The following is a 26,255-nucleotide window of genomic DNA, read 5'->3' as shown; positions in this document are numbered from 1 at the left end:
GTACCAAAAGATTGGGATTATTCCCTGCATATTTTCAGACCACAATGCTTTGAAACTAGAACTCAATCACAAGAGGAAAGTCGGAAGGAACTCAAATACATGGAGGTTAAAGAGCATCCTACTAAAGAATGAATGGGTCAACCAGGAAATTAAAGAAGAATTAAAAAAATTCATGGAAACCAATGAAAATGAAAAGACAACTGTTCAAAATCTTTGGGATACAGCAAAGGCAGCCCTGAGAGGAAAGTATATAGCAATACAAGCCTTTCTCAAGAAACAAGACAGGTCTCAAATACACAACCTAACCCTACACCTAAAGGAGCTGGAGAAAGAACAGCAAATAAAGCCTAAACCCAGCAGGAGAAGAGAAATAATAAAGATCAGAGCAGAAATCAATGAACTAGAAACCAAAAGAACAGTAAAACAGATCAACGAAACTAGGAGCTGGTTCTTTGAAAGAATTAACAAGATTGATAAACCCCTGGCCAGACTTATCAAAAAGAAAAGAGAAATGACCCAAATCCACAAAATCATGAATGAAAGAGGAGAGATCACAACCAACACCAAAAAAATACAAACAATTATAAGAACATATTATGAGCAACTCTATGCCAGCAAATTAGATAACCGGGAAGAAATGGATGCATTCCTAGAGATGTATCAATTACCAAAATTGAACCAGGAAGAAATAGAAACCTGAACAGACCTATCACCACTAAGGAAATTGAAGCAGTCATCAAAAATCTCCCAACAAACAAAAGCCCAGGGCCAGATGGCTTCCCAGGGGAATTCTACCAAACATTTCAAGAAGAATTAATACGTATTCTCCTGAAACTGTTCCAAAAAATAGAAATGGAAGGAAAACTTCCAAACTCATTTTATGAGGCCACCATTACCTTGATCCCAAAACCAGACAAAGACCCCATCAAAAAGGAGAATTACAGACCAATATCCTTGATGAACATGGATGCAAAAATTCTCACCAAAATACTAGCCAATAGGATCCAATAGTAGATTAAAAGGATTATTCACTATGACCAAGTGGGATTTATCCCTGGGCTGCAAGGTTGGTTCAACATCTGCAAATCAATCAACGTGATACAATACATTAACAAAAGAAAGAACAAGAATCATATGATCCTCTCAATAGATGCAGAAACAGCATTTGACAAAGTACAGCATCCTTTCTTGATCAAAACTCTTCAGAGTATAGGGATAGAGGGTACATACCTCAATATCATCAAAGCCATCTATGGAAAACCTACAGTGAATATCATTCTCAATGGGGAAGAGCTGAGAGCTTTTCACCTAATGTCAGGAACACGGCAGGGGTGTCCACTCTCACCACTGCTATTCAACATAGTATTAGAAGTCCTAGCCACAGCCATCAGACAACAAAAAGAAATCAAAGGCATCCAAATTGGCAAAGAGGAAGTCAAACTCTTACTCTGCAGATGATATGATACTGTATGTGGAAAACCCAAAAGACTCCACCCCAAAACTGCTAGAACTCATACAGGAATTCAGTCAAGTAGCAGGCTATAAAATCAATGCACAGAAATCAGTGGCATTCCTATACACCAACAACAAGACAGAAGAGAGTCAAATCAAGGAGTCGATCCCATTTACAATTGCACCCAAAACCATAAGATACCTAGGAATAAATCTAACCAAAGAGGCAAAGGATCTGTACTCAGAAAACTATAAAATACTCATGAAAGAAATTGAAGAAGACACAAAGAAATGGAAAAACGTTCCATGCTCATGGATTGGAAGAACAAACATTGTGAAGATGTCAGTGCTACCTAGAGCAATCTACACATTCAATGCAATCCCCATCAAAATACCATCCACCTTTTTCAAAGAAATGGAACAAATAATCCTAAAATTTGTATGGAAGTAGAAGAGACCCTGAATAGCCAGAGGAATATTGAAAAAGAAAAGCAAAGCTGGCGGCATCACAATTCCGGACTTCCAGCTCTATTACAAAGCTGTCATCATCAAGACAGTATGGTACTGTCACAAAAAGAGACACATCGATCAATGGAACAGAATCGAGACCCCAGAAATGGACCCTCAACTCTATGGTCAACTCATCTTTGACAAAGCAGGAAAGAATGTCCAATGGAAAAAAGACAGTCTCTTCAACAAATGGTGTTGGGAAAATTGGACAGCCACATGCAGAAGAATGAAACTGGACCATTTCCTTACACCACACACAAAAATAGACCCCAAATGGTTGAAAGACCTAAATGTGAGACAGGAGTTCATCAAAATCCTAAAGGAGAACACAGGCAGCAACCTCTTCGACCTCAGCCACAGCAACTTCTTCCTAGAAACATCGCCAAAGGCAAGGGAAGCCAGGGCAAAAAGGAACTATTGGGATTCCATCAAGATAAAAAGCTTTTGCACAGCAAAAGAAACAGTCCACAAAACCAAAAGACAACCGACAGAATGGGAGAAAATATTTGCAAATGACATCTCAGATAAAAGGCTAGTATCCAAAATGTATAAAGAACTTATGAAACTCAACACCCAAAGAACAAATAATCCAATCAAGAAATGGGCAGAAGACATGAACAGACATTTTTCCAAGGAAGACATCCAAATGGCCAACAGACACATGAAAAAGTGCTCAACATCGCTCAGCATCAGGGAAATCCAAATCAAAACCTTAATGAAACACCACCTCACACCAGTCAGAATGGCTAAAATTAACAAGTCAGGAAACGACAGATGTTGGCGGGGATGTGGAGAAAGGGGAACCCTCCTACACTGTTGGTGGGAATGCAAGCTGGTGCAGCCACTCTGGAAACCAGTATGGAGGTTCCTCAAAAAGTTGAAAATAGAGCTACCATACGATCCAGCAATTGCACTACTGGGTATTTACCCCCAAAGATACAAATGTAGGGATCCGAAGGGGTACGTGCACCCCAATGTTTGTAGCAGCAATGTCCACAATAGCCAAACTGTGGAAAGAGCCAAGATGTCCATCGACAGATGAATGGATAAAGACGAGGTGGTATATATACACAATGGAATATTATGCAGCCATCAAAAGGAATGAGATCTTGCCATTTGCAACGACGTGGATAGAACTGGAGGGTGTTATGCTGAGTGAAATAAGTCAATCAGAGAAAGACATGTATCATATGACCTCACTGATATGAGGAATTCTTAATCTCAGGAAACAAACTGAGGGTTGCTGGAGTGGTGGGGAGTGGGAGAGATTGGGTGGCTGGGTGATAGACATTGGGGAGGGTATGTGCTATGGTGAGCGCTGTGAATTGTGCAAGACTGATGAATCACGGATCTGTACTTCTGAAAGAAATAATTCAATATATGTTAAGAAAAAAAAAGAAGAAGATAGCAGGAGGGGAAGAATGAAGGGGAGTAAGTCGGAGGGGGAGACGGAACATTAGAGACGATGGACTCTGAAAAACAAACTGAGGGTTCTAGAGGGGAGGGGGTGGGGGGATGGGTTAGCCTGGTGATGGGTATTAAAGAGGGCACATTCTGCATGGAGCACTGGGTGTTATGCACAAACAATGAATCATGGAACACTACCTCAAAAACTAATGATGTATGGTGATTAACATAACAATAAAAATTATTTAAAAAAAAGTGCAGTAGCACTTTCCTATTGCTGAGCTTTGCTTAGAACGCATTCTCTCTCTTTCTCAAAAGCTTGGAAATTGTTGTCTCTTGGTCATTTAAATACGGTGAAACACTGTTTAGATGTCTCATCATCTGAAAATAGAAACAATGTCAGAGAATTTTAGTCTCCTATAATTCCTAAAAAGCATATTTTGTAATAATAAAATTAAAAATTAGAATTTAATAAATTCATAATTTTTAGACCTTTTAAAAAATATTTCTTTCAAACCCAGAAGAATTTGTAGGAGTTCACTGTGTTAATATCAGGATGATAAAAGAATTTAGATTAAGATTAACAATTTCGATGAACTGATTATTGATTTAGAGTCAATCATATATGCACGTGTGTGTGTGTGTGTGTGTGTGTGTGTGTGTGTGTGTGTGTGTGTGTCTTAAGTGGCTAATAAGAAATGGAAAGACCAGGTCAGTTAATGTATTGGCTGATTGGCTGTCGCTTTTATCATTCAATCAACAGAAAATATCTCATATGGGAAAGCATCTACACAGTAATAGAATCATTAAATCCGCCCAGAGCCCTGTTTATAGGAAGCTTTTTCTGTGTTTCTTATGCCTGGGTGCCCTTTCTATGCCAAGGGGATTGGGAAGCACCACCCTCTGTTTCCCATATCATACGGCATTAATTCCCTCTAAATTTGTGTGTTTCATACCACTAAATTATTTGTTGAACACCTACTGTCTAAACAATACCATGCTAGATGCTAGAGCCTATATCCCCATTGTATCCCTTCGTACTTAGTTCCTAGCACATAGAACTCAAAAAATAATGTTTATTGGAAAAGATATAAACAAATAAGAGATGAAACAAGAAGTTAGACAGAACGAACAGACATGCTCTCTGAATTCTGAGTTACCTAATTATATGTCCTGGTTTTTAGATTTGGAGAATGACTGCTGCTCAACTGCTAATAATAAATGACTGTGGACTTCAAGAGAACTTGTGTGTAGCTGCATGTACCTCTCATCCCACATCTGGATGGCCCGGGGAGATAGGCTGTGCTTTGTATACAAGTCTCTGTTTCTCATTTAAAAGAATTTTCTTTTTTGGGGCACCTGGGTGGCTTAGTCAGTTAAGCGTTGGACTCTTGGTTTCAACTGAGGTCGTATTCTCAGGGTTGTGAGATCAAGCCCTGCATCAGGCTCTGTGCTCAGTGTGGAGTCTGTTTGAGATTCCCTGCCTCTCTACTCCTCCTTCCATTTTGCACGCTCTCTCTCTCTCTCAAATAAATAAATAAAATCTTTAAAAAAATTTTTTGTTTTTTTGAGTTGCAAAAGAGACCGTAGAGACCATGCTGCAAGGACCATAACAAGCATTTGTTCTTCTGAATTTCAGTACTAGTTAGGAATCCTAGTTTATCACAACGAAGATTTATTTCTTGATGCTCTCATGGTCTAATGCAGGCCTTTGGGGTGGAAGTCTCTCTGCATACTGCTATTCAGGACCCAGACTTCTTCTACATATTTCTCCTCTAAAGCTTTTGATGTTCTTACTGGAATCCTTTCCACTTAGCTGGGTAACAAGCATAGAGAACAAACATGGGACACAGCATGAAAGCGTTTAGGGGTCAGATCTGGAAATGGAGTACATCAGCTTCACTCACTTTGTTGGGCAGTAGGCCACACATACCTGCAAAGGCTCTTGAGATATGTCTTGCAGTGTGACCAGGAAGACAAGAAAAAACATGGCTACTGGTGAGCACTAACATTCTCTGCTCCTATTGGCAATATTTTAATGTGGACCTGTACATGTAGGATACATGCTGTACCTTCATGGTATTTAGGAGTTTATTTCAATAATATTGTCACTACTGGGGCACTTGAGTGACTAAATTGGTTAAGCATGTACCTTCGGCTCAGGTCGTGATTGGGATTGAGCCCCACGTTGCGCTCCCTGCTGGGTGGGGAGTTTGTGTCTCCCTCTGCCCCTCTCCCCCACTTGTGCTCACTCTCTCTCTCAAATAAATAAATAAATAAAATCTTTAAAAAAGCATTTGTCATGACTAAGCATAAAAAAGAAAGGAGAGGAAAGTGTAAGAAGAAAAGTGATATTGGCAAATCATAGGTCTTTTTTCTCTTCTCCAACAGAATAAACAGTGGTCTTATGTCTTTGGGAAAAGGATAGCAATTAGACTGCTTCAAGGAAGTTCTCCATAGGTTTATAGCTATGTGAAAATGACATCAAGTAATTTGCAATATGTAAAATATTTGTAATTATATATATATATATATATATATATATATATATATATATATATATATATTGTATATGTGTGTGAATCCATATATTTATACATCAATCTCTATATGAATCCACACACATCCATATACTTCCTCCCAGGAGTTGCATACTTCTTGTCTTAAGAAATAAAGGTGCAATGGGTATTTTCTAGATTAGGAATCAGCAGTTACAGTGAGAGCATCAACTCTCACTCAAAAACATTCTTTATTCCCTTCCATCATGGTGCAAGCTCTCCCCCAAAGTCTAACATTTCTCTTTGAATTATTTTCCCTTTTTATGATGGAAGGGAAAAATGTGTCCCCTGGAGGCATTTCACAGGGTTAGAGTAACAGCCAGAATTTCTCAGATTGACTTCTATAGGACTTTGAAACCTCAAAGGCAAGCAAAGTCAATAGGGAGGTTTTGCTGCTTATGGTTCAGTGATCTCATCCTTGCTTTGGGCAGGCCATGGTGATAGTAAGAGTTTAAGAAATGCAGGTTATAGTAAAAGTTTCCTAGGCAGCTAAGACAAAATTAGGTAGAATGTCATCTGCAAATAAATCAACTCAACATTTGTCTGATACATATATACATATCTTTATAAATGTTCTCTTATACATTACATGGCTTTATTCTAAAATTGTATAGTTCACTTGCAGAAATTTCACCTTATAATTTCTTTTTATTTTTCCCCTATAGACTTCTGGATTTATTATTTCTAGATTTCTTATAACTTAACTTGTGAACAATAAAGTATTTAATATCAAAAATTATTCAAATAACCTTTTTAATTATTTGCAGTGTGTTTGTTTTCTTTTTCTTCTTTCCATTATACCAAATTTTAACGTTTAACTCTAGCAAAATTCAATGTGGAATAAAAGGACTATGCTAAAAAGTGTTTATTCATTAGGTTTGTTTTCATATGGTTGAAGTCAAGGAAAGCTATTAATATCTAGTAAAAACCTAAACATCTCCCTTAGTTCAAAGCTTTTCATTATTATCCTATTGATTTGAAATTATCTTACTATAAAATGTAATGCAAAATACACACTTTAAGTATATCATAAATACTGAAAACATTTACAAATATAGTTAATGAAATGAAAATAGCCTCCTATTATATAATCTAATAAAAATTAAATTTATAGTTTATTTAATATAGGATAGTTATAGGTTAGTTATTAAATTTCTTATAGGAACCACTTTCTCACCTTTTATTTTTTATAGTTTGAATGACATATCTATTTACATAATATTAAATATGATAACTATTAAAAATTATTATAAATTTATCACATTTATTTATTCATCAAATATAATATTGATAGCCTATTATGTACCAAGTATTATACAGTGATAATTTAGAAAATGGTATGTTGATAATTACCATATAGCATAGTTGTATTTTATAGGATTCTCAGACATTTCATGTAAAGTATCTTACTTGAGTCTCAGAAATAAACAAGTGAATTCCTTTAAAAAAATTTCTGGTACCCAAATCTATGATTCTTTTCTCTAGCACATAGCATAAGGCAGACTTTCTATTAAAAACACAAAAGTTTCTAGAACATTTCATATATGTACTCTTCTAGCTAGACAATGTTATTTAGGTCATACTTTCTTCTTTCACTTGCCTAAACAATAAGAAGTTTTATGGATTTGAGAAAGGATAGAGCTAAATACTATCACCCCTAGGAGTTGGGTTTAAGTTAATTGCAAAATCCATCTTCTACTGTATTCTACATGGTACCATAAAAGTTTCATTAGGTAAAAAAAAAAAGATCAGAAAAATAGTTTTAGAGTTCATTTACTATTTCAATATCCATAGCGCCACTAGTGGAAAGAACAATAAGCTTAAAATCAGGTGGCCTCAATTTGAGTTCTCCTACACTTACCAGTTACAGGACTGAGCAAGTCATTTAACGAGTTTCCACTCTCTGTGAAACTCTGTGAAAAAGATTTTTGCTGTTGATGATAATGATGATGGTGATGATGACAGGCTAATAATTATTGAGAGCTTACTCTCTGAAGTCCTTCACCTTGATGCTTAAAATGTATTCTGTATTAATAAAACTTACTTCAGGTTACCAGCAAGATGGCGGAGGAGTAGGAGACCTGGATTTCGCCAGGTCTCAGGAATTCAGCTGGGTAGGGATCAAACCATTCTGAACACCTACAAACTCAACAGGAGATCGAAGAAAAGAATAGCAACAACTTTCTGAACAGAAAAGCAACCACTTTCTGGAAGCAGGGACCCAAAAAGCGGCAGATCCAGGGAGACTCCCCTTCCTCTCCTGGGAGGAGCAGCGCGGGAGCACACTGCAGGGATCTGCTGGGTTTCGAGACTCCACACGGGGTCATGTGCCAGAGATAGAAATGCTCGGTCACAAGCCGGGTGAGCACGGAGTGCGGCCGGAGAGCAGGGAGATGGGAGTGACTGACTACTTTTCTCTGGGGGCAGACTGAGGAGCGGGGCCCCGAGTTCTTGGCTCCTCCCAAGCGGAGATTGGGAGGCCGCCATTTTCACTCTTGTCCTCCAAAGCTGTACAGAAAGCTCGCAGGGAAAAAAAGCTCCTGAGAGCAAACCCGAGCAGATTGCTTAGCCCGGACCTGCAAAGGTGGGGCAATTCCGCCTCTGGCAAAGACATTCGGGAACCACGGCAACAGACCCCTCCCCCAGAAGATCAGCAAGAACCGCCAGCCAAGACCAAGTTTACCGATCAAGGAGAACGGGGGAACTCGAGTGCTAGGGGAATACTGCACATAGAATTCATGGCTTTTTTTTTACCATGATTCATTAGTTTTTCAAAGTTAATTTTTTTAACTGTGTTTTTTCTTTTTTGAATTTTTCTTTTTCCCTTTTTCAACCAACATCTTATCAATCCCTTTTTTTAAAAAAATTTTTTATTTTTCATTTTTAGAGTCATATTCTATCGCTTCATAGTAGTTACCGTTATTTTTGGCATAAATATATATATATATATATATAAATTGTTCTCTCTTTAAAATTTTGAGATAGTTTCTTCAAACATATCAAAGTATACCCAAAATCTCTAGTGTATGGCTTTGTTCCAATCTCCTGACTGATCATATTCTCTCCTCCCCCTTTTTTTCTTTCTTTCCTTTTTTTAATCCTCTTCTTTATTTTTCAAATATCTTCTTATAAATTCCTTTTTTAAAATTTTTTACAAGTTTCATCTTTATAGTCATATTCCATCCCGTCATCATATCAACCTTTATTTTCTACATATATGTCTTTCTTTAAAATTTTAGGAAGCACTTTCTTCTAACAGACCAAAATACACACAAAATCTAGTGTGTGGCACTGATCTATACACGAGCCTGATCATATTTGATCATATCCTGTTTTTTTTTGTTTTGTTCTGTTTTTGTTTGTTTTTATCTTTTTTTTCCTCTTTCTTTTTTCTTTCTTTCCCTTTCTTTTCCCCTGGTTTTAGGTCTTTTCTGATTTGTTTAGAGTATATTCTCTGGGGACGTTGTTAACCTGTTAGTATTCTGTTCTCTCATTCATCTATTTTCCTCTGGAAAAAGGACAAGACAAAAAAAATCACCTCAACAAAAAGAACAAGAGGTAGTACCCTCTGCCAGGGACCTACTCAATACGGACATTAGTGCAATGTTGGACCTAGAGTTCAGAATCATGATTTTAAAGATACTAGCTGGGCTTGAAAAAAGCATGGAAGTAATCAGAGAAACCCTTTCTGGAGAAATAAAAGAACTAAAATCTAACCAAGTCAAAATCAAAAAGGCTATTAATGAGGTGCAATCAAAAATGGGGGCACTAACTGCTAGGATAAATGAGGCAGAAGAGAGAATCAGTGATAGAGAAGACCAAATGATGGAAAATAAAGAAGCTGAGAAAAAGAGAGATAAACAACTACTGGATCACGAGGGCAGAATTCGAGAGATAAGCGATACGATAAGATAAAACATTAGAATAATTGGGATCCCAAAAGAAGAAGAAAAAGAGAGAGGGGCAGAAGGTATATTGGAGCAAATTATAGCAAAGAACTTCCCTAATGTGGGGAAGGAAACAGGCATCAAAATCCGGGAGGCACAGAGAACCCCCCTCAAAATCAATAAAAATAGGTCAACACCCCGACATCTAATTAGTAAAACTTATGAGTCTCAGAGACAAAGAGAAAATCTTGAAAGCAGTTTGGGAGAAGAGATATGTAACCTACAATGGTAGAAACATTAGATTGGCAACAGACCTATCCAGAGAGACCTGGCAGGCCAGAAAGGACTGGCATGATATATTCAGACCACTAAATGAGAAAAATATGTAGCCAAGAATACTATATCCAGCTAGGCTGTCATTGAAAATAGAAGGAGAGATAAAAAGCTTCCAGGACAAACAAAAACTAAAGAAATTGGCAAACACAAAACCAGCCCTCCAAGAAATATTGAAAGGGGTCCTCTAAGCAAAGAGAGAGCCTAAAAGCAGCATAGATCAGAAAGGAACACAGACAATATACAGTAACAGTCACCTTACAGGCAATACAATGGCACTAAATTCATATCTTTCAATAGTTACCCTGAATGTAAATGGGCTAAATGCCCCAATCAAAAGACACAGGCTATCAGATTGGATTAAAAAACAAGACCCATCCATATGCTGTCTGAAAGACTCATTTTAGACCCAAAGGCACGCCGAGATTGAGAGTGAGGAGGTGGAAAACCATTTACCATGCTAATGGAAACCAAAAGAGAGCTGGGGTGGCAATCCTTATATCAGACAAATTAGATTTTAAAACAAAGACTGTAATAAGAGATGAGGAAGGACACTATATCCCACTTAAAGGGTCTAACCTACAGGAAGATCTAACAATTGTAAATATCTATGCCCCTAACGTGGGAGCAGCCAATTATATAAGGCAATTAATAACAAAAGCGAAGAAACACATTGACAGCAATACAATAATAGTGGGGGACTTTAACACCCCCCTGACTGAAATGGACAGATCATCTAAGCAAAAGATCAACAAGGAAATAAAGACTTTAAATGACACACTGGACCATATGGACTTCACAGACATATTTAGAACATTCCATCCCAAAGCAACAGAATACACATTCTTCTCTAGTACCTATGGCACATTCTCCAGAATTGATCACATCCTAGGTCACAAATCAGGTCTCAACTGGTACCAAAAGATTGGGATTATTCCCTGTATATTTTCAGACCACAATGCTTTGAAACTAGAACTCAATCACAAGAGGAAAGTCAGAAAGAACTCGAATACATGGAGGCTAAAGAGCATCCTACTGAAGAATGATTGGGTCAACCTGGAAATTAAAGAAGAACTAAAAAAATTAATAGAAACCAAAAAAAAAATTCATAGAAACCAATGAAAATGAAAACACAACTGTTCAAAATCTTTGGGATACAGCAAAGGCAGCCCTGAGAGGAAAGTATATAGCAATACAAGCCTTTCTCAAGACACAAGACAGGTCTCAAATACACAACCTAACCCTACACCTAAAGGAACTAGAGAAAAAACAGCAAATAAAGCCTAAACCCAGCAGGAGAAGAGAAATAATAAAGATCAGAGCAGAAATCAATGAACTAGAAACCAAAAGAACAGTAAAACAGATCAACGAAACTAGGAGCTGGTTCTTTGAAAGAATTAACAAGATTGATAAACCCCTGGCCAGACTTATCAAAAAGAAAAGAGAAATGACCCAAATCCACAAAATCATGAATGAAAGAGGAGAGATCACAACCAACACCAAAAAAATACAAACAATTATAAGAACATATTATGAGCAACTCTATGCCAGCAAATTAGATAACCGGGAAGAAATGGATGCATTCCTAGAGATGTATCAATTACCAAAATTGAACCAGGAAGAAATAGAAACCTGAACAGACCTATCACCACTAAGGAAATTGAAGCAGTCATCAAAAATCTCCCAACAAACAAAAGCCCAGGGCCAGATGGCTTCCCAGGGGAATTCTACCAAACATTTCAAGAAGAATTAATACGTATTCTCCTGAAACTGTTCCAAAAAATAGAAATGGAAGGAAAACTTCCAAACTCATTTTATGAGGCCACCATTACCTTGATCCCAAAACCAGACAAAGACCCCATCAAAAAGGAGAATTATAGACCAATATCCTTGATGAACATGGATGCAAAATTTCTCACCAAAATACTAGCCAATAGGATCCAATAGTAGATTAAAAGGATTATTCACTATGACCAAGTGGGATTTATCCCTGGGCTGCAAGGTTGGTTCAACATCTGCAAATCAATCAACGTGATACAATACATTAACAAAAGAAAGAACAAGAATCATATGATCCTCTCAATAGATGCAGAAACAGCATTTGACAAAGTACAGCATCCTTTCTTGATCAAAACTCTTCAGAGTATAGGGATAGAGGGTACATACCTCAATATCATCAAAGCCATCTATGGAAAACCTACAGCGAATATCATTCTCAATGGGGAGAAGCTGAGAGCTTTTCCCCTAAGGTCAGGAACGCGACAGGGATGTCCACTATCACCACTGCTATTCCCCATAGTGTTAGAAGTCCTAGCCACAGCCATTAGACAACAAAAAGAAATCAAAGGCATCCAAATTGGCAAAGAGGAAGTCAAACTCTCACTCTTTGCAGATGATATGATACTGTATGTGGAAAACCCAAAAGACTCCACCCCAAAACTGCTAGAACTCATACAGGAATTCAGTCGAGTGGCAGGATATAAAATCAATGCACAGAAATCAGTGGCATTCCTATACACCAACAACAAGACAGAAGAGAGTCAAATCAAGGAGTCGATCCCATTTACAATTGCACCCAAAACCATAAGATACCTAGGAATAAATCTAACCAAAGAGGCAAAGGATCTGTACTCAGAGAACTATAAAATACTCATGAAAGAAATTGAAGAAGACACAAAGAAATGGAAAAACGTTCCATGCTCATGGATTGGGAGAACAAATATTGTGAAGATGTCAATGCTACCTAGAGCAATCTACACATTCAATGCAATCCCCAACAAAATACCATCCACTTTTTTCAAAGAAATGGAAAAAATAATCCTAAAATTTGTATGGAATCAGACGAGACCCCAAATAGCCAGAGGAATATTGAAAAAGAAAAGCAAAGCTGACGGCATCACAATTCCGGACTTCCAGCTCTATTACAAAGCTGTCATCATCAAGACAGTATGGTACTGGCACAGAAACAGACACATAGATCAATGGAACAGAATAGGGAGCCCAGAAATGGACCCTCAACTCTATGGTCAACTCATCTTCGACAAAGCAGGAAAGGGACAGTCTCTTCAACAAATGGTGTTGGGAAAATTGGACAGCCACATGCAGAAGAATGAAACTGGACCATTTCCTTACACCACACACAAAAATAGACCTCAAATCGTTGAAAGACCTAAATGTGAGACAGAAGTCCTTCAAAATCCTAAAGGAGAACACAGGCAGCAACCTCTTCGACCTCAGCCGCAGCAACTTCTTCCTAGAAACATCGCCAAAGGCAAGCAAAGAAAGGGCACAAAGGAACTCTTGGGATTTCCTCAAGATAAAAAGCTTTTGCACAGCAAAAGAAACAGTCCACAAAACCAAAAGACAACCGACAGAATGGGAGAAGATATTTGCAAATGATATATCAGATAAAGGGCTAGTATCCAAAATCTATAAAGAACTTATGAAACTCAACACCCAAAGAACAAATGATCCAATCAAGAAATGGGCAGAAGACATGAACAGACATTTTTTCCAAAGACATTCAAATGGTCAAGAGACATATGAATAAGTGCTCAACATCACTCAGCATCAGGGAAAGAGAAATCAAAACCTCAGTGAGATACCGCCTCACCCAGTCAGAATGGCTCAAATTAACAAGTCAGGAAACGACAGATGTTGGCGGGGATGTGGAGAAAGGGGAACCCTCCTCCACTGTTGGTGGGAATGCAAGCTGGTGCAACCACTCTGGAAACCATTATGGAGGTTCCTCAAACAGTGGAAAATAGAGCTGCCATACAATCCAGCAACTGCACGACTGGGTATTTACCCCAAAGATACAAATGTAGGGATCCGAAGGGGTACGTGCACCCCAATGTTTATAGCAGCAATGTCCACAATAGCCAAACTGTGGAAAGAGCCAAGATGTCCATCGACAGATGAATGGATAAAGACGAGGTGGTATATATACACAATGGAATATTATGCAGCCATCAAAAGGAATGAGATCTTGCCATTTGCAACAACATGGATGGAACTGGAGGGTGTTATGCTGAGTGAAATAAGTCAATCAGAGAAAGACATGTATCATATGACCTCACTGATATGAGGAATTCTTAATCTCAGGAAACAAAGGGTTGCTGGAGTGGTGGGGGGTGGGAGGGATGGGGTAGTTGGGTGATAGACATTGGGGAGGGTATGTGCTACGGTGAGCGCTGTGAATTGTGCAAGACTGTTGAATCACAGTTCTGTACCTCTGAAACAAATAATGCAATATATGTTAAGAAAAAAAAGAAGAAGATAGCTGGAGGGGAAAAATGAAGGGGGATAAATCAGAGGGGGAGACGAACCATGAGAGACTATGGACTCTGAAAAACAAACTGAGGGTTCTAGAGGGGAGGGGGGTGGCGGGATGGGTTGGCCTGGTGATGGGTATTAAAGAGGGCACGTTCTGCGTGGAGCACTGGGTGTTATGCACAAACAATGAATCATGGAACACTACATCAAAAACTAATGATGTAATGTATGGTGATTAACATAACAATAAAAAATTAAAAAATAAATAAACAAAACTTACTTCATAGTGATGTTGTGAGGATATCTATCATATACATATGTAAGTATATTTTCACATCCATAGATCCAATGTCACTACATTCAAACGTGTGGTTAAAAACAATGGAGTATCAGTCTCTAAAATTTATATGGAAAGGCAAAAAATCCACAATAGCGAACAGAATATTAAAGGAGAGTAGAGAAGTTGGAAGACTAACACCCAACTTCAAGACTTATTTTAAAGCCACGGTCATCAGGGTGCTGTGGTATTGGTGAAAGAATAGACAAGTAAACAAATGGAAGAGAATAGAGAGTTAGAGATCCATATAAATACAGTCAACTGATCTTCAACAAAGGAGCACAGTAATACAATGGAGTCTTTTCAACAAATGGTGTTGGAACAACTGGACATGGATATGCAAAGAAAATGAATGTAGAAATGGAGATTACACCCCTCACAAAAATCTCAAGATGAGTAATATATCTAAATGTAAAATCTAAAAGTATAAAACTCCTAGAAGATAACATAGGAGAAAACCTAGATGACCTTGGATATGATAATGACTTTTTAGATACAACACCAAAGGCATGATCCATGAAAGAAGTAATTGGTAAGCCAGACTTCATTAAAATTTAAACTTCTGTTCTGGAAAAGACACTGTCAAGAGAATGAGAAGCCACAAACAGTGAGAAAATATTTGAAAAGACATATTCAAAATACCAACATTTTTCCCTAATAAAGTACTCTTATTCAATATATGCAAATAATATTTACAACTCAACAATAAGAAAATGAACAACCTAATTTAAAAATGGGAAAAGAGCTGCTCCTGCCCAGAAGTCCGCGCCGGACCCCCAGCCACCATGCCTAAGTGCCCTAAGTGAGACAAGGAGGTGTACTTTGCTGAGTGGGTGACCCCTCTGGGGAAAGACTGGCATCAGCCTTGCCTGAAGTGTGAGAAATGTAGAAAGACGCTGACGTCGGGGGGCCATGCTGAGCATGAAGGCAAGCCGTACTGCAACCACCATATGCCTCCATGTTCGGGCCTAAAGGCTTTGGGCGGGCTGGAGCTGAGAGTCACACTTTCAAGTAAACCCAGGTCATGGAAACGCTATCCCTGGCTGCCCACCGGGCCACTGCCCTTCCAGGCTGATTGCAGGCCTTATCCCCAGGCACCCAGGGGCCCCCTGTCGGCTCCCATGCCCTCAATAAAGTTGAACACTCAGAAAAAAAAATGGGAAAAGATCTTAGCAGACATCTCATGAAAAAAGATATACAGATGGCAAATAGTTATATTAAAAGATACTCCACAACTATATATTAAAACAACAATGAGATACCACTACACATGTCTCAGAACGGCCCAAAACTGGATTACTGATAACACCAGATGCTGGCAAGGATGAAAAGCAACAGGGACTCTCATTCATTGGTGGTGAGAATGCAAATGTTATAGCCACTTTGGAAGACAGTTTGATTGTTTCTTGCAAAACTAAACATACTTTTTACCATACAATCCAGCATTCATGCTCCTTCATGTTTACTCAAAGGAGCTGAAAATTTAGGTCCACATTAAAACCTCCTCAGGAATTTTATAGCAGTTTTATTCATAATTGCCCAACTTGGAAGCAAGCATGATGTCTTTCAGTAGGTGAGTGGATAAATAAACTGTGGCACATCCAGGCAATGGAATACTATTCAGCACTGACATGAGGAAGCTTCAAAGCACATTACTAAGTGAAAGAAGCCAATGTGAAAGGACTACATGCAGTATGATTCTGAATATATGATTTTCTGGAAAGGCAAAACTATAGAGACAGTAAAAGATCAGTAAATGCTAGAGGTAGGGAGGGTGTTGTGGGGAGCAATGAATAGGTTGAACACAGAGGATTTTTACAGCAGTGAAAATACTCTGTATGATCCTGTAATGATGAGTGTCTGTCATTACACATTTGTCCAAATTCATAGAATTTACAACACCAAGAATGAACCTTAATGTCAAGTATGCACTTCAGGTGATTATGTGTCAGTGTAGGTTCATAAATTGTAACCAATATACCACTCTGGTGCAGGATATTGATTATGGGGGAGGTTATGCATGTGTGAGGATAGGGGGTCTATGGGAAATCTCTATAACTTTCAGTCAGTTTTGCTATGAAACTAACTGTGCTCTGAAAAATAAAGTCTTTAAAAAAGTTCATGCTGGCTGCTGTGTGTAAATGCTATCCCTGGCTGCCCACCAGGCCACTGCCCTTCCAGGCTGATTGCAGGCCTTATCCCCAGGCACCCGGGGCCCCCTGTCAGCTCCCATGCCCCCAATAAAGTTGAACACTCAGGAAAAAAAAATGGGAAAAGATCTGAGCAGACATCTCATGAAAAAAGATATACAGATGGCAAATAGTTATATTAAATTTCCATGACCTGGGTTTACTTGAAAGTGTGACTCTCAGCTCCACCCCGCCCAAAGCCTTTAGGCCCGAACATGGAGGCATAGTAGGGGTGCTATGCTATGTTAATCACCATACATTACATTAGTAATACTAGAAAACAATCAAGAAGTTACTGTGCTGGTCAAAAGGAAAACTAATCAAGGCTTGGACTGAAGTCTAGACAGTGGAAATGAATATATTTTAAAAATCTGTTGTAAGTAGAGTGAATGGGAATTTTTGCAGATTACAAGTAAAGAGTACAGGAAGGGGAAATATCAAATCTAATACTCCAGTATTTGTTAAGTAGGCAGTAGGATATAAGTCTGGCTCAGGCACAAGAGTGTCAGCATATAGATCTGTAGCTCACAGCAAGCATTGTATTGCCATCCTGGAGTGTTTGGAAATTTTACGGGAGCATGTCTTGGATGTCACAATGATTGGGAGGTGCTTCTGATATTTGCTTGGCAATGGCTGGGAATGTTAGATGATCTGCAGTGTGTCTGACAGTTTGGCAAAACAAATTATTATCCCATGTCCTGCACAACTTTTCAATATTCCCCTCAACTAAACACCCTAAAAAGATAAATTGGTAGTAATTAAGCACATGATAATCCTAATTTTTTTTACAAGAAGTTACATAAAAGGCCCAGTAATTTATGAGAAGCTTGTTAGAGAAAGGGAAATTTAAATAAATACAGTATTTGAAAACCACAGAATAAGTTTATTCATTCTGTTTATCTGTCTAGTCAATGCATTATTTTATTTTCAGGCATACATCTGATGGTAAAGGGTTTCCGTGCTGCAGTGCAGCGATTTAAAATCAATGAGACCAATTTCATCTATGTAACAGATGATTGAATATTATTTGAGTGCAGCTGTATTAAGGCATTTAGTTAATAAAAGATTTTTTAAAGATAATTCATATCACTGCCAAGATAAGAAATCTCTTAAAGCAAAAATTACATGTGGAAGTGTTATATTTGTTTCTGGTTGTCTATTGTTTTCCAGCTTTGCTGTGATTTTGTCCCCAGAGTTCTAACATACAAGTTCTCTATTGCCTTTTATATTACTGCTTCTTTTTCTAATCTTTCCTCTAGTCCCTGTTGCCTACTGAAGTAGAGCTCGGGTTGTTTTTTTGTTTGTTTGTTGTTGTTGTTTTTTGTTTTTGTACTAGAGACAAAATGTATGCCTCCATTTGTGGTGGAATTTTGAGAGAGAAAATATATTTGAGATCTTGAGATACTTTATCACTACCTCATTTCATGCAAGAACATAGGAATTATGTTGATACTATACTTAGAAAAAAGGCACAGCTCTTTTATAGAATATCAAACTATCTTACTGCTTTCAGTTCAACAGTCTGAAATTTATCTTGGCCAGTTCTCTTACTTCCATTGGGCTCATTTCTCTCTTCTTCTTATCATATACAAATGAATTGTGTTTATTATAACTTATTCTAAACTAGTTTTTATTCTCATGCCCATTTCTACTTCTCTGTACTTTTATTTTCTTCTGACTCTTATATGGCATGGGTTCTGATTTTATCTGTCCTCCTAAGTCCAAATATATTTATTATAAATAAGCATGAGCATTACCTATGTTACGTCTTCTAATAAAGACATTCTTAAATATTTATTTGTTAAAGTAAATTATTTTATTTTAAATTAATTTCCTTTTATTTTTCCTGTATCTTTGAGTTAGTTGGCATATCAATTTTTTTCTAATCGTGTCTGTGGGTCACTTATATTATCTATAAATTTTATAGGGGGATAGTAGAGAAGGCAGTGTTATATAATACTTCCTCATAGAGAAAGCATTAGGTCCAGTAGGAATGAGATCCACTGATATAAATGTTATGTTAGTCATATTACTGGATAAAATTATCCAGGAAATGGCATAGCCAGAAAGAGAAGAGGGCCTGGGACACTGCTCTAAGACATGCCAATGTACAGATTTTAGGTAGAAGAGGACCAGAAAAAGTGATGGGGAGGAGTATCCAGTGAGATGAGGAAAAACAGGAGATACTGGTGTCATGGAAGACAAGAGAAAGTAGTGTCTCAAAAAGGAAACAGAGTTTGCTTTGTTAAAGGTTGCTGTGAAGTCAAAGATGGAAAAGTGTTCGTGGGATTTGGCTGTTGACCTTAAGAGCAATTTCAAAGGAAATGTGGGAAAGCCAGATTAGGGTCATTTGAACAGTTAATTGGTGGTAGATGCAGAGAAAAAAAATTTCTTACAATGAAAATAAAAATTATATTTAGTGAGAATTTTAGAACAAGGGTAAAATCTTTCAGGATAAGAGATATTAGAACAAGGTAAAAACATGATTAAATTTTAGCAGCTGAGTCTTCTGATTCTTTTGATTATACATGTAAGCTTATAGAGGACAATATGTTTGTTACATATGCTCACTAAAATTTTTAAAATACAAGTAGGTACTTGGTGAATATTTGATTGGCCATCTATGTAAACATCATAGCTTACATATTAAAACCACATAGAAAATCATCTATATAAAACTGAGAGTGAGAAAAATAGCCCATGATATTTCTTGTATTTTGAAGCATTTCACTAACATTTTTGTGCAAAACATTTTAAGTTCCTGTTGTAACAGTATAAAATATATAATTCCAGAAGAATTTTTGCCCAATGCAATTTTCTCTTTAACAGAATAACTCAAAATACAATGATAAAAACTGTCTTTCCTGGCAAAGCAATTTCTGTTGATCATCATAATGCAGCTTCAGGGAGAATGGCTTTTCACGACACATGTGTGCTTGAAGTTATTTTATTATGTAAAGCCAGGTCGACCTAGAAATGAAGGTTAACCTACAGATTGATTGCAGGGGGCAGGGAGGGGAGAAGCTTCTCCAAATGCTTTTGTAATATTTTGGGACAATAATTCAAAAGCTAATTTAGGAAGGAGATATATAAGTAGTTAAATAAGTAAATCTGTATGAACAGAAGGGTTTCCCCCAAAGGCTAATTATTGGGGCATATATATCACAAGTCATTTATCCCTAATACAAAGTAGTTTATCAATAGAAAGGCACTGGTTAGGTCGCACTGAAATACTTGTGCCTGATTTCAAATCGTTTGTGTCACTTATCTTGGCTTCATCATATTTACTGATGGCTGGGGGTCAGTGAGGTGGTGGTGAAAATTGAGCTGATTTCATGGTTCTAATGAAATTGTGAATATTGAATTCTTATGAGAAGATCTTGAATATGAATTACACTAAAGGTCTTTCTATCAAAATCATAGAATCAGTTCACTATGTGCTACACACTCCCCAGGAATTCTCCATATGGAAATGACCAATTTATTTCTAAGAGAAATTTGACTTCAGGTGTGATGGTGTTAGTCTAATGAACCTGTTTAAGGTATAATTATTTTTTTGTGGAGAAGATTATGAACTCAAACATAAGGGGGGAAGTTTCAGTTACTAAATTGAATAACTGTAATAAAAAAGTTAAATTTTATAATAGTAATTATCACCCTATTATGTGTAGAACCTATAATAATAATTCAATTTTATTCTTTGCTAAATTTGCTGCACTTAAAAAACACTTCTTAAAATGTGCATTATCTCTCCTAACATTGACATTTCATATATCTCTTTTCACATTCCTGGGATCACAGAGATGTCTTCCATTGTTAGACATTCCTTGATCTTCAGTTCTTGGCCTGTTTCTCTCTCTCTCTCTAAGGGTTACTATATACTGGCACATAATGTAAAGCTCTTAATTTCAAGAGCTCACATAATTTAAAATAAACTAGTCCTTTTCTTTAGCAATTTCTAAATTTTAATTTTCTGCTTAAAGTTTAAGTTTGCTTATAATGAGTAATAGCTGTATTCATGAACATTTGAGAATATAATCCATTCTATTTAGAATGCTAAATTATTTATAAATGTATTCTAAACAATGCATTGGTTTCTTTTCTGTAAACAATCAATTTTTCTGTGATAGAAGCACATTACCCTCTGTTCCTTATGCTAGTGTTTCCAGTTTATGTTTAGATATTCAAGTTCAGTCCTTAGGGATTATTTTTTGATATTCCATGTTTGAAAAAGTGATAATTTTTTTCTGTCAGTAAATATTAAATTTAATCATTATTCAGTTTGTCATTTTTCCTAGCAACCTCTACTGTTTTCACAAAATACAGTAGGCACTTTGTGAATCCAAGTCTGTATAGTACTTGGAAAGACACAAATCACCTGCTCAATCTTCTCACTTGATGGATAAGAAAACTAAGGTTCTGACGGGTGAAATGATTTCTTCAAGATCATTAAACTGGTTAATAGAAAGAGAATGGTTCAAAATTCATTTCCAAAAAGGATGTTTCATCACCTGAAAAACAATCCCTGAAAATTTAAGTGAAACAAAAACATCTTAAACAAAAGGAAAGTCATTTCATTGTAGATACATAAACTATTTTGAAAGTAAAATTATCATTATTTCAAACACACACACACATATATATAAGCTTGAAATTTTATTTTTTTAAAAAAAGATTCATTTGTGGGGCTCCTGGGTGACTCAGTTGGTTAAGCGGCTGCTTTCGGCTCAGGTCATGATCCGGGGTCTTGGGATCCAGCCCCACGTCGTCCGGCTCCCTGCTCAGCGGGGAGTTTGCTTCTCCCTCGGTCTGCTGCTCCCCCTGTTTGTGCGTGCTATCTCTCTCTCTGTCAAATAAACAAATAAAATCTTAAAAAAAAAGATTCATTTGAGATAGAGTGGGGGGGAGGGGCAGATGGAAAGAATCTCAAGCAGACTCCCCATTGAGTGTGGAGCTGGACTCAGGGTTCTATCCCACAACCCCAAGATCATGACCTGAGCCAAAACCAAGTGTCGGACACTAACTGACTGAGCCACCCAGGTGGCCCTATATGCTTGAAATTTTCATTGCAATTAATAGTTCCAACTTCCACTCTTTTCTTTCTAAAATTTTATAGGAGCAGTAGGCTATTTGTGTTCTTAGATAGGCCTTTGGCTATTTCTGCAGCAGAAACATTACATAATGATCCCACTCCAACTGTGATCAGATGAATGATCTTTGTACACTTGTACTGCACTTGGAAAATATGTTTATATTGAGTTGCTATGTTGCAGGACAGTGATAACATGTCTAGATGAAACTCAGAATAGCACTTTAATGGATTTGCTGCTGGCTATGAAAAAGTAGCCTTGAATTAAATCAAACATAGTTTTGGTCTTACTGTGAATCAAGAAAAAAGTTCTCATATGGGGGCTCATAGCTTAATTTGGTCTAAAAAAGAATAAATTTCCAGGCATTGTCTGTACTATAAATTCCCATTGCTACCTCTTTACTTCCATGTAACATGTAAATCATTTTGTTCTATGAAATAAATGCTTTAGCATATGAATATTTCAAGTCTTGCTAGAGTATGTCAGCAATGTTCTTAAATGTAGAATTTCATAGACCACTAACAAAACTGTGATTTAATCTTTAATAATGGTGTAACAGAGATTGAATTCTTCTGGTTGCTGGGTGCCTCAGTGCATGCTTATATAGTTTTAGTATTCAGTGAGTAGCTATGTGAATTTTATTAAACAAATGATCTGTGGGATACAGAGTGGTCTCCATTATGGAAGTAACATAAATCTGATAGCTACATGGTCTAAGGGCAGAATCAGCAAAGAAATATATGTATCAAGCCCTAAGTCACTTTCAAAATAAAATGTTGGGGTTTTCAGGTTTATTCATGACTGTGAAATTTTAATGTATTAAGTTAAATGGATAAAGTGTGAATGGAGTAATAACAAGCTAGATTACAGATGCATTTTGATCAACAGTTTGAATGAAAAACAGGAAACTCTAATGCTGGTCTACTGCTGATGTACGTCTTTTTTTTTAAAACGGGAAAGATTATAGTCAGTTTATTTGACCTGTCTTTTATGTTTTATGTAAGACCACACCTCTTACCTGCCTTTGAGTTTTACTCAAAGATTTTTTTTAAAGATTTTATTGATTTATTTGACAGAGAGAGACACAGCGAGAGGGAACACAAGCAGGGGGAGTGGGAGAGGGAGAAGCAGGCTTCCCACTGAGCAGGGAGCCTGATGCAGGGCTCAATCCCAGGACCCTGGGATCATGTCCTGAGCCGAAGGCAGACACTTAACAACTCAACCACCCAGGGACCCTACTCAAAGATTTTGTATTGTCCTACCCAACTTTTCCACATATACCATATCAGTTTGATGGCTTGATTTATTGTATTCCATAAGTCCTGATTACTTTTGTTATCTAAACCTTAAGCATAAACATCATTATCATTTTAATTATGAGTTTATTGCTTAGATACTGGAAACATATTTAAAGCCATGCAAAAACTACATTATTTAATGGTACCTAATAATCCTTAGATGGATATATAGACTACATCTTACCACACTAATCTTTTTGCACAAGGCTGGAAAATAAACTTTAAAACTTTCTTGCCATTTTCTTTGATTGCATTTGGACATTTATTAAAATCACAAACTAATCTTTACTTTTTTTAACAGCAACTTTGATAAAATAGATAATGTGAATACCAATGCTTATCAAATGTGCCTGTTTCTAATCTTGGTTTGGTTTATCTATGGTGTAGGAGAGCATTACCAGAAGTGGTACCCAATGCACTTTACTCTTTGTAATTTGTGATACTGTGTAACTAAATGTGAGATTAAGTCATTATATTATGCTATCTTCACATCAGTAATACCTGGTAAGAATTAACATTTTATATAAATAGTTTAAAATTTTTACCTTTTCCATATAATTATTTAAAATTTGTTAGGCTTTCCCATATATCAAATGTGAAATGTAATGAGTAATTTAAGTTTGTCTAGTTTAATTTCTTTTTTTTTAAACTTATTTATTTATTTATTTATTTAGCACCAGTGGGGGGAGGGGCAGAGAGAGAGAGGGAGAGAGAATCTCAAGTAGACTCCAGGCTGAGTAGGGAACCTGACATGGGGCTCCATCTCATGACCCTGAAATCATGTCCTGAGGTGAAATCAAGAGTCAGACGCTTATCTGACTGAGCCATCCAGGTGCCCCTAGTTTAATTTCTAATCATAAATATGTAAAAATATATGGAAGAATAAACATATTTATAATTAGCAATATGAATTATGGGGGAAATTGCAACACATGTTTTTTTTATATTTCTGCTTCACTGATTTGTTAATACATCACTTTGAATAGACATTCTCAAATGTAGATAAATTAATTTTACAAACCAATCATTCATACTGTATTACTAAGCATGTAGACTTGGTCATTTGTTCCAAATATGACGATAATGTTATAAGCTTAACCAATAGCTTCTTGGAGTGTTAGAAAGAACTCTAGTCATCAGCCTCCATTCTAATTCAGAATGTCTTGTCCTGTAAAGAAGATTATCTATTTTCTCTGTATATATGCTGAATACATTTATCTCAGCTTTCACAGAAGAACTTTGGGAAATAATCAATAGTAGTTATTATACCCATCCCAAATATTTATCTAGGGTTGAACAATCCTGATTCTTTAAGCTTTCCTCCATAACATTCTAGTCATCCTTCGCTAGATAAATGATAGTTCAAATTATATTTCAAAATCCTTTAGAGGATATCATATTGTAGATGAATATAATATTTATCATTTTACTCTAGCTATGGAACAAAGCTCTTCCTTTAATTGAACATCCTGTTGAAGTAGTTGAATTTTTTCATTAATGTCACTATTGTATGAAAAAACAATGCTCCTAAAACATGGAAATCTCAGTGTGGCAAGACACTCACATTATTTGATGTCCCAGCAGACATATATCTCCCATGTCACTACTCAAGGGAATACATTGAAAGTGTGGAATGGTGAGAAGATCATCCAAATTATTTAAAGTTTATTTTTCTACCCATTAAAAATCAAATGAGATCCCAATAAATGAATATACTTACATTCCCCTCCATCGCAAGGAAATGACATGACTTATAATGAAGGTCACTATAACAAGCCTCATTTAAGGACTTAATGTTTCCAATCAGCTTTTAATATTAGCAGACACACAAAAATCACGAGTCATCTGTAAAATGTATCCAACTTAAAAGATAGAGCTCAAAATAAAAAAAGACAGAAATTTTTAAAAAGATTTTATTTTATATATTTGAGAGAACAAGTGAAAGAGAGAGAGAACGAGTATGGGGAAGGGCAGAGGGAGAGAGAGAAACAGGCTCCTTGCTGAGCAGAGAGCCCAATGCGGTACTCAATCCCAGGACCCTGGGATCATGACCTGAGCTGAAGGCAGATGCTTAACTGACTGAGCCACCCAGGTGCCCCAAGACAGAAATTTTTGAAAATAAAGACTATGCATGAGATAAGATTAAAACATTTTATTGCTATCACAGAAATAGGATTTTTTTTTAAATTTCCAAATTTTTTATTATTTTTAAATATTTTTTTAGAAATAAGATATTTTTCGGGTGCCTGGGTGGCTCAGTTGGTTAAGCGACTGCCTTCGGCTCAGGTCATGATCCTGGAGTCCCAGGATCGAGTCCCACATCAGGCTCCCTGCTCGCGGGGAGTCTGCTCCCTCTGACCCTTCCCCCTCTCATGCTCTCTCTCTCTCTTATTCTCTCTCTATCTCTCAAATAAATAAATAAAATCTAAAAAAAAAGAAATAAGATATTTTTCATGAGAAAAGAACAAAGGTACTATAAAAAGATTTAGCAAAACTGAAAAATTCTATAGAAGTTTTTAAAGATAAAGTTCAGATCTCCCACAAAGCAGAAAAACTGAAACAAGAACAATAAAAAAAGACAGAGAATTAAGAAGAAAAGAGATAAGAAAATGAGAAGAACAGTCAAGGAGGTACAACATCTAAATAACAGAAGTGCCAGAAAGAGAGCATAATAAAAACTGAAGGGAGAAACCCATCAATTAAATAATTCATGAATTTTTCTCATAACTGAAGGACATTAGTCACCAGAATGAAAACAGCCCACTGTGTGCTTAGCAAAATAGATAAAAGTTTACCCATATCAAGGCATAGTAACATGACATTTTAGAATCCTGGGGCAAAGATAAGATTCTTCAAGCTTGCAAGGAAGTAAAAAAATAAATAAATAAATGGGTCACATGAAAAAGATCTGGTATTAGA

At 36.8% G+C, this 26,255-nt stretch overlaps 2 pseudogenes; one reads left to right on the top strand and one right to left on the bottom strand.

The window, feature by feature from the left end:
* LOC113932620 overlaps positions 1–26,255 on the bottom strand; it is a 208,862-nt pseudogene that overhangs the window by 86,371 nt on the left and 96,236 nt on the right.
* On the top strand, positions 15,545–15,916 carry LOC113932474 (annotated as a pseudogene).

The sequence above is a fragment of the Zalophus californianus genome, chromosome 10 (assembly GCF_009762305.2).
Source record: "Zalophus californianus isolate mZalCal1 chromosome 10, mZalCal1.pri.v2, whole genome shotgun sequence".
Lineage (NCBI taxonomy): Eukaryota > Metazoa > Chordata > Mammalia > Carnivora > Otariidae > Zalophus > Zalophus californianus.
The sequence above is the reverse complement of the archived record's forward strand: the minus strand, read 5'-3'. Positions and strand labels throughout refer to the sequence as shown.